The sequence below is a fragment of the Panthera tigris genome, chromosome E2, assembly GCF_018350195.1.
Source record: "Panthera tigris isolate Pti1 chromosome E2, P.tigris_Pti1_mat1.1, whole genome shotgun sequence".
Classification (NCBI taxonomy): Eukaryota; Metazoa; Chordata; class Mammalia; order Carnivora; family Felidae; genus Panthera; species Panthera tigris.
Window position 1 is genome coordinate 15,136,140 of NC_056674.1, and position 7,278 is coordinate 15,143,417.

Genomic DNA, 7,278 nt, shown 5'->3' on the forward strand with positions numbered 1-7,278 from the left:
CCATGAGATCAAGACCTGAGCAGAAGTCAGATGCTTAACTGACCGAGCCACCCAGGCGCCCTCACATGGGGGTTTTATGAGCTGTTTCGGGCAAAAAGGGCAAAGGGGGAGGACGTCTGAGTGACCTTCCTGCCTGCCATTGTCTCAGACTCCTTCAGCTTAAACCATTCCATCTGCCAAGGTGCCATATTTTGGGGTAGCATGTCCTGAACCCCATCATCTGCCAACTTCCTGTTTCGTTCAGAAGATCTTCCTCTCTCTGAAATGTGTTTACATTGAACTCCCCGCCCCGCAAATCTGCACATTGTCACCCGTGCAGATGTGTTGCTGATTTATTAACTGGTCCCTTAACTCTGCCATCACTAAGACAAGAGCGGCCAGCTGTGTGTTCGTTTGTTTGTTTTCATTTGAGTCCAAGTTAGTTAACGTATAGTGTAATGATGTTTTCGGGAATAGAATTTAGTGATTCATCACTGACATAGGACACCCAGTGCTCATCCCAGCAAGTGTCCTCCTTAGTGTTCCCTCACCTGTTTAGCCCATCCCCCCACCCAACACCCCGCCAGCAGCCATCAGTTTGTTCTCTGTGTTTAAGAATCTCATACGGTTTGTCTTCCTCTCTGTTTTTATATTATTTTTGCTTCCCTTCCCTTATGTTCACACGTAAAGAAGCCGGACCCAGAGGAACAAATATCATATGATTCTACTTACATGAACTGTCTAGAATAGGCAAATTTAGACACAAAAAGCAGATCAGGGGTTGCCAGGGACCGTGGGGAGGAGGGAATGGGGAATTACCGATTAACGGGTATGGAGTTTTCGTGTGAAGCGATGAAAAATTTAAGAAAACGGAATAGTGATGGTTGGGAGGCATGATGAACGCAGCTAATGCCTCTGCGTCCTGCACTTAAAAAAGACTAAACAGGGGCACCTGGGTGGCTCAGTCGGTTGAGCGTCCGACTTCGGCTCAGGTCATGATCTTGAAGCTCGTGGGTTTGAGCCCCTCGTCGGGCTCTGTGCTGATGGCTCAGAGCCTGGAGCCTGCTTCAGATTCTGTGTCTCCCTCTCTCTCTGCCCCTAACCCACTCTCATTCTGTCTCTGTCTCTCTCAAAAGATAAATAAACATTAGAAAAAAAAAAAAATAAAAGACTAGGGATGCCTGCGTGGCTCACTAGGTTAAGCGACCTGCTCGTGATTTTGGCTCAGGTCACGATCTCATGGTTTCGTGGGTTCAAGCCCCGAGTCGGGCTCTGCACGCTGACCGTGCACAGAACCAGCTTGGGATTCTCTCCCTCTCTCTGTGCCCCTCCCCTGCTCGTGCGCGCACACGCTCTCTCTTTCTCTCAAAACAAATGAACTTTAAAAACAGGGGGGCGACACTGGCAGAACTTGTGTTATGTATTTTTTACCACAATGAAAAAGTTGGGGTTTCATTAAGCCACCCTGGTGAAAGGCTTTGGGTTTAACTGGATAGAAACAAACAGGTCTTGCTGGGGCGCCTGGGGTGGCTCGGTCGGTTGAGCGTCCGACTTGGGCTCAGGTCATGATCTCTCGGTTCGTGGGTTCGAGCCTGTGCTGACAGCTCAGAGCCTGGAGCCTGCTTGGGATTCTGTGTCTCCTTCTCTCTCTGCCTCTCCCCTGCTCATGCTTTCTCTCTCTCTCAAAATAAATAAATATTAGAAAGAAAGAAAGAAGAGCAGAGTAGGCCCACCAGCCTGCTCTACGTGCGAGGTGCTCTCGACACTAAGAGGAAGCATGACCTGGACGGTAAACAAAACCCATCTGCTTGTTCAGAGCCAAACCCGAGGACAGTCCCTGAGCAACGACCACGTTGCTCTCCCCACTACCCCCGCTCCCCTCCGCTGCCCCCCCGCCCCCCCCCCCCCGCCTCTCCCCTCCTCCCGCCCTATTCTCATCACTGATCCTGAATCACTGGCCACCCACCTGCCCCCAGAACCTCGGCAGCTCTGAGGCAGTAACCCTGCCTCTTCTCCTTGAGTGAATAAAATCGAACTCCCAGAGGAAAGAAGAATACAAATTGGAGTGACAATAACAAAGAAACCAATGTAAACGCATGGCGTCAGCGCATTCGCGACGCGTGTCGCGCACAAGAAATTGGTTTCGTAATCGCCATAAGATCACGCAACCAGTTTGTCTGTTGAGGTCTTTACAACATTTGCAAGCGTCTCCTACTAGATTGGCGAACAGTTTAAGTGATTGCATTGGGAAGGGGTGTTTGAGTGGTTAGGGAAATCTGGATGAGAGGAATAACTGTTGAATGATTTTTTTTCCCCCCAAGAGCAAAGATTAGTTAGTATTCGTGTCTGGACACAAGCCCCGCGGATGTTAGAGAATCTAGAGGCACAGAAACACGGGAGGGCCTGGGTGGTTCAGTGGTTAAATGTCCAACTCTTTTTTTAAAAATTTTTTTAAATGTTATTTATTTATTTTTATTTTTTATTTTTTTTAAGTTTTTTTTTTAATGTTTATTTATTTTTGAGACAGAGAGAGACAGAGCATAAATGGGGGAGGGGCAGAGAGAGAGGGAGACACAGAATCGGAAGCAGGCTCCAGGCTCCCAGCCATCAGCCCAGAGCCCGACGCGGGGCTCGAACTCACGGACTGTGAGATCGTGACCTGAGCTGAAGTCGGACGCTTAACCGACTGAGCCACCCAGGCGCCCCAAATGTTATTTATTTTTGATAGAGAGAGAGAGCAGGAGAAGAGGCAGAGAGAGAGGGAGACACAGAATCCGAAACAGACTCCAGGCTCCGAGCTGTCGGCACAGAGCTGGACTCCGGGCTCAAACTCACGAACTGTGAGATCATGACCTGAGGCGAAGGCAGAGGCTTAACCCACTGAGCCACCCAGGCGCCGCATAAATGTCCAACCTTTGATCTCAAGCTCAGGTCTTGATCTCAGGGTCAAGAGTTTAGGCCCTGGGCCCAGCATGAAGTCTACTTTAAAAAAAGAACAAAAACAAAAAATGGCTGCTCACATGCATTACTGGTCAGGAATGGGTAATTTTGCAGCAGCTAACAATATTTTATGCACATACTGTAAGTATCACTTTTTTTTTATTGAGATATAATTCACATAACAAAAAGAATGTCATCATCTAAAAGTGTATGACTCAGGGGCACCTGGGTGGCTCAGTCAGTTGAGCATCGGACTCTTGATCTCAGCTTGGGTCACGATCCCAGGGTTGTGGGATCAAGCCCCGCGTCAGGCTCCGTGCTGAGTATGGAGCCCGCTTAAAATTCTCTCTCTCTCCCTCTGTCCCTCTACCCTGCTCTCTCTCTCAATAAAAAAAAGGAAGAAAGAAAGAAAAAGAATAAAAGGGGATGACCTACTGGTTTCTAGTACCCTGACAACGTTGGGTAATTACCAACACCAGTTCCGGAACATTCTATCACCTCATGCTCGCCAATCCCCCAGCCCCTGGCAACCACTAATCTACTTTCTGTTTCTATAAATTTGCCTCTTCTGGGCATTCCACGTAAAAAGAATCGATACAACACGTGGTCTTTTGCATCTGGCCCCTTTCACTTGCCATGTGCTTTCAAGGTTCATCCATGTTGTAGCAGGGATCGGTACGGCCTTCCCTGTTACGGGCGAATAATCCACTCCGGTGATTCCACCGTGTGGCTCCCCCACATTATACTTCTTCATTCTGCCAGGACGTTGTGGCAACGTTATGGACGTGGCGGTCGTTTCCACCTTGGGCCATTATGAACAATCTCGCTACGAACATTTGTGTACGTGTTTTCGTGTGGACGGAGGTTTTCCACTCTCTTCAGTATATACCTAGGAGGAGAATTGCAGGTCACGTGGCAATTCCGCGTTCAACTTTTTGAGGGACTACCAGACTGTTTTTCGAAGCATCCCCACCATTTTACATTCCCACCAGCATGATTAGCGTATGAGGGTTTCCGTTTCTCCACAACCTCAGCAACACGGCTATTGGGCCTTTAAAAACGTTTTTTAATGTTTATTTATTTTTGAGAGAGAGAGAGAGAGACGGAGTGTGAGGGGGGAGGGGCAGAGAGAGGGAGACACAGAATCCAGAGCAGGTCCCAGGCTCCGAGCTATTAGCACAGAGCCCGATGCGGGGATCGAACTCTCGAACTGGGAGATCATGACCTGAGCCGAAGTCAGACACTTAACTGGCTGAACCACCCAGGCGCCCCTGGAAATGTTCTATTTCTTGACTTGGGTGGTTGGTTACACGGGGCTCGAACTCACGAATCATGAGTCATGACCTGAGCTGAAGTCAGATGCTTAACTGACTGAGCCACCCAGGCGCCCTTATTTGTGCCTTTTAAAAATTATAGCCTTGGGGCACAGAGTGGCTCAGTTGGTTGAGGGTCTGACTTCGGCTCAGGTCATGATCTCACAGCTCGTGTGAGTTCCAGCCCCACATGGGGCTCTCTGCTGTCAGCCCAGAGCCTGCTTCGGATTCTCTGTCTCCCTCTCCCTCTCTCTCCGCCCCTCCCCTGCTCTCAAACACACACACACTCTCTCTTTCAAAAATCAACAAAAAATAAATAAAATAAAATGAATAAGGCCACCCGTGTGGCTTAGTCTGTGAAGCATCCGACCTCGGCTCACATAATGATCTTGCGGTTGGTGAGTTCGAGCCCCGCGTCAGGCTCTGTGCTGACGGCTCAGAGCCTGGAGCCTGTTTGGGATTCTGTGTCTCCCTCTCTCTGTCCCTCCCCCCCTCACCCTCTGGCCCTGTCTCTCTCTCTCTCTCAAAATTAAACAAAACATTAAAAAACATTAATAAACAAATAAATAAAATACAAATTATAACCATGCACATACCTCTTGATCTGGTGGTTCTATTTCTAGAAATGTATACTGTTTGATATAGTAGAATTGATCATAAAGATATTGGATGGCACACACTGAGTTTGGTAGCACTGTTTGTAATCATGAAATATTGGAAACCCCCTATATTTCTGTCAATAAGAGACAAGAGAAAAATATCAGTTACATCCATACAATGGAGATCTATGTGGCTGTTACCAAAAACAAAAAAAAGAAGCTCTCTACACAGTGATATTGAAAGACCATGAAACTCTGTTCAATGATAAATGCAAAGTGTCGGAGTATACGGTATGTTGTTGTTTGTTTACAGGGTGTGTATATGAAATTCCTTGTATATGTATAGAAAAAAATCTCTGCATGAGAATCTCAGAATCCAGGGGAAAACTGGGGGTAGCTGAGGGCAGTGGCAGAAGAGAAATTAGCATTGGAAACCTCTTTAATACATTTAAAATTTTATACAACACAAATATATCATCCTGATCAAAATGAATACAACGAGAAGCTTAAAAACACTGGAGCTGAACGAAACCTACTTGCAGGCCTGATGCCACCCAGAGCTGCCCGTCTGTGACTCCCGCCTTGTCCATTTCGACCCTCATCCACAAGGGAACTGACCACACGGTGAGTCCACGAAGTGACCCCCTCGGATCACTCAGTAATCAGATGCTTAACACACCCTCATTTGTATGAAGTAAGTGAATAAAAAGGGAAATCAACCGACAATGGCGATGGGCTTGGGCTTGAAAGCTGTATTCATTTCCCGTAGCCTCTGCAAGAAATCGCCAATAGCTTTAGTGGCTTAAAACTATGAAATTTCTTCTTGTACATTTCCGGGAGTTGGAAGTCCGACACCACTTTCACCGGGCTAAAGTCAAGGCGTTGGCAGGGCTGGTCCCTTCCGGAGGCACTGGGTGGAGAGCCGCGTCCTTGCCTTTTCCAGCTTCTAGAGGCCACCTTCACTCCTGGGCTTTACTCCCAGCCAGGTAACCCAGGGCCACCTCCCCATGTCAGGATCCTCAGCTCAATCACATCTGCAAAATCCCTTGTGCCTGGAAGGTGACGTTCACAAGTTCCAAGGACTAGGGCATGATTAGGTCTTTAGGGGGTCATTATTCAGCCCCACAGACACCATCCACACACGAGAGATCCTAACACATTTCTGGTAGACAGATCAGGTAGAGGCTTGGGGACATGAATGGTGTGAGGAGGTCACTGCATTCAGGAAAGGGCTGCAGGGGAGAGGGAGCCCAGCGCCACCAGGGTAATAGGGAGCAGACGAGAGTGAGAAAACGTAGCTAAGACAGGCTCAGATGATAGTCTGTCCATGCTTTCTGTACCCCGTCTTCCCCCTTTCTACCCGACTACCAACATTCACATGCAGGGAAATCAGAACCAGAGGGCAGTTCCCCAAAGAGGTCCAGCTCTCTGACAGCCTGAGATGCTAACTGGGGTGGGTGCTGCCTTCTGAAAAAAGCCGGTCCTATTCTGGTGCTCATGGAGGGTGGGAGGGGCAACCAGAAGTGGGCTCCTGGCCTCTCGCCCCCACATGTGGGGCCAGCCTGAACGCAAGGCCCACACGCAGACACAAAGCTTCCATTCATGCTCCAACTCAGGGCAGAGGCCTGGAGGGAAACGGTCCAGCATTTACAGCAGGAAACACCCCCCCCCCCCATTACCTACAGACACTAGCCTTGTCCCTCTTCTGAGATTGACAAGGAACAAGCAAGCCTCACCAGATAGGATCCAGTCAGGGTGCACACACCGTGTTCAGGTGATGTCTCTCTGGTGTCTTTTTTGGTTTGTCATGTTGACTTTTTTTGAAAAGTACGGACCAGTTACCTGGTATATATTCCCCATTTTCCATGTCTGGTTGTTTCCTTGTTATTAAATGCAGGGTTAATGTATTTTTTTTTTTTTCCACAAGAATTCTGCATGGATAATTTTGTGTGCTTTCTTTTTTTTTTCTTTTAAGTTTATTTGTTTATTGGGGGGGGGGGGCGCTCAAGCAGGGGAGGGGCAGAGAGAGAGAGAGAGGGAGAGAAAGAATCCCAAGCAGTCTCTGAGCTGTCAGTGCAGTGCCTGACAAAGGCCTGGAACCCACAAACCGTGAGATCATGACCTGAGCCAAAATCAAGAGTGGAAAGCTTAAGTGACTGAGCCCCCTAGGAGCCCCAATTTTGTGTACTTCCTATAGTGCCACATCAAGAGATACTTGATGTCGGGGCGCCTGGGAGGCTCAGTCGGTTAAGCGTCTGACTTCGGCTCAGGTCGGCTCAGGTCATGGTCTCAACTTTGGCTCAGGTCATGATCTAGAGGTTCATGAGTTCGAGCTCCTCGTTGGGCTCTGTGCTGACAGCTCAGAGCCTGGAGCCTGCTTCGGAATCTGTGTCTCCCTCTCTCTCTGCCCCTCCCCGCTCATGCTCTGTCTCTCTCTCTCTTTCTCA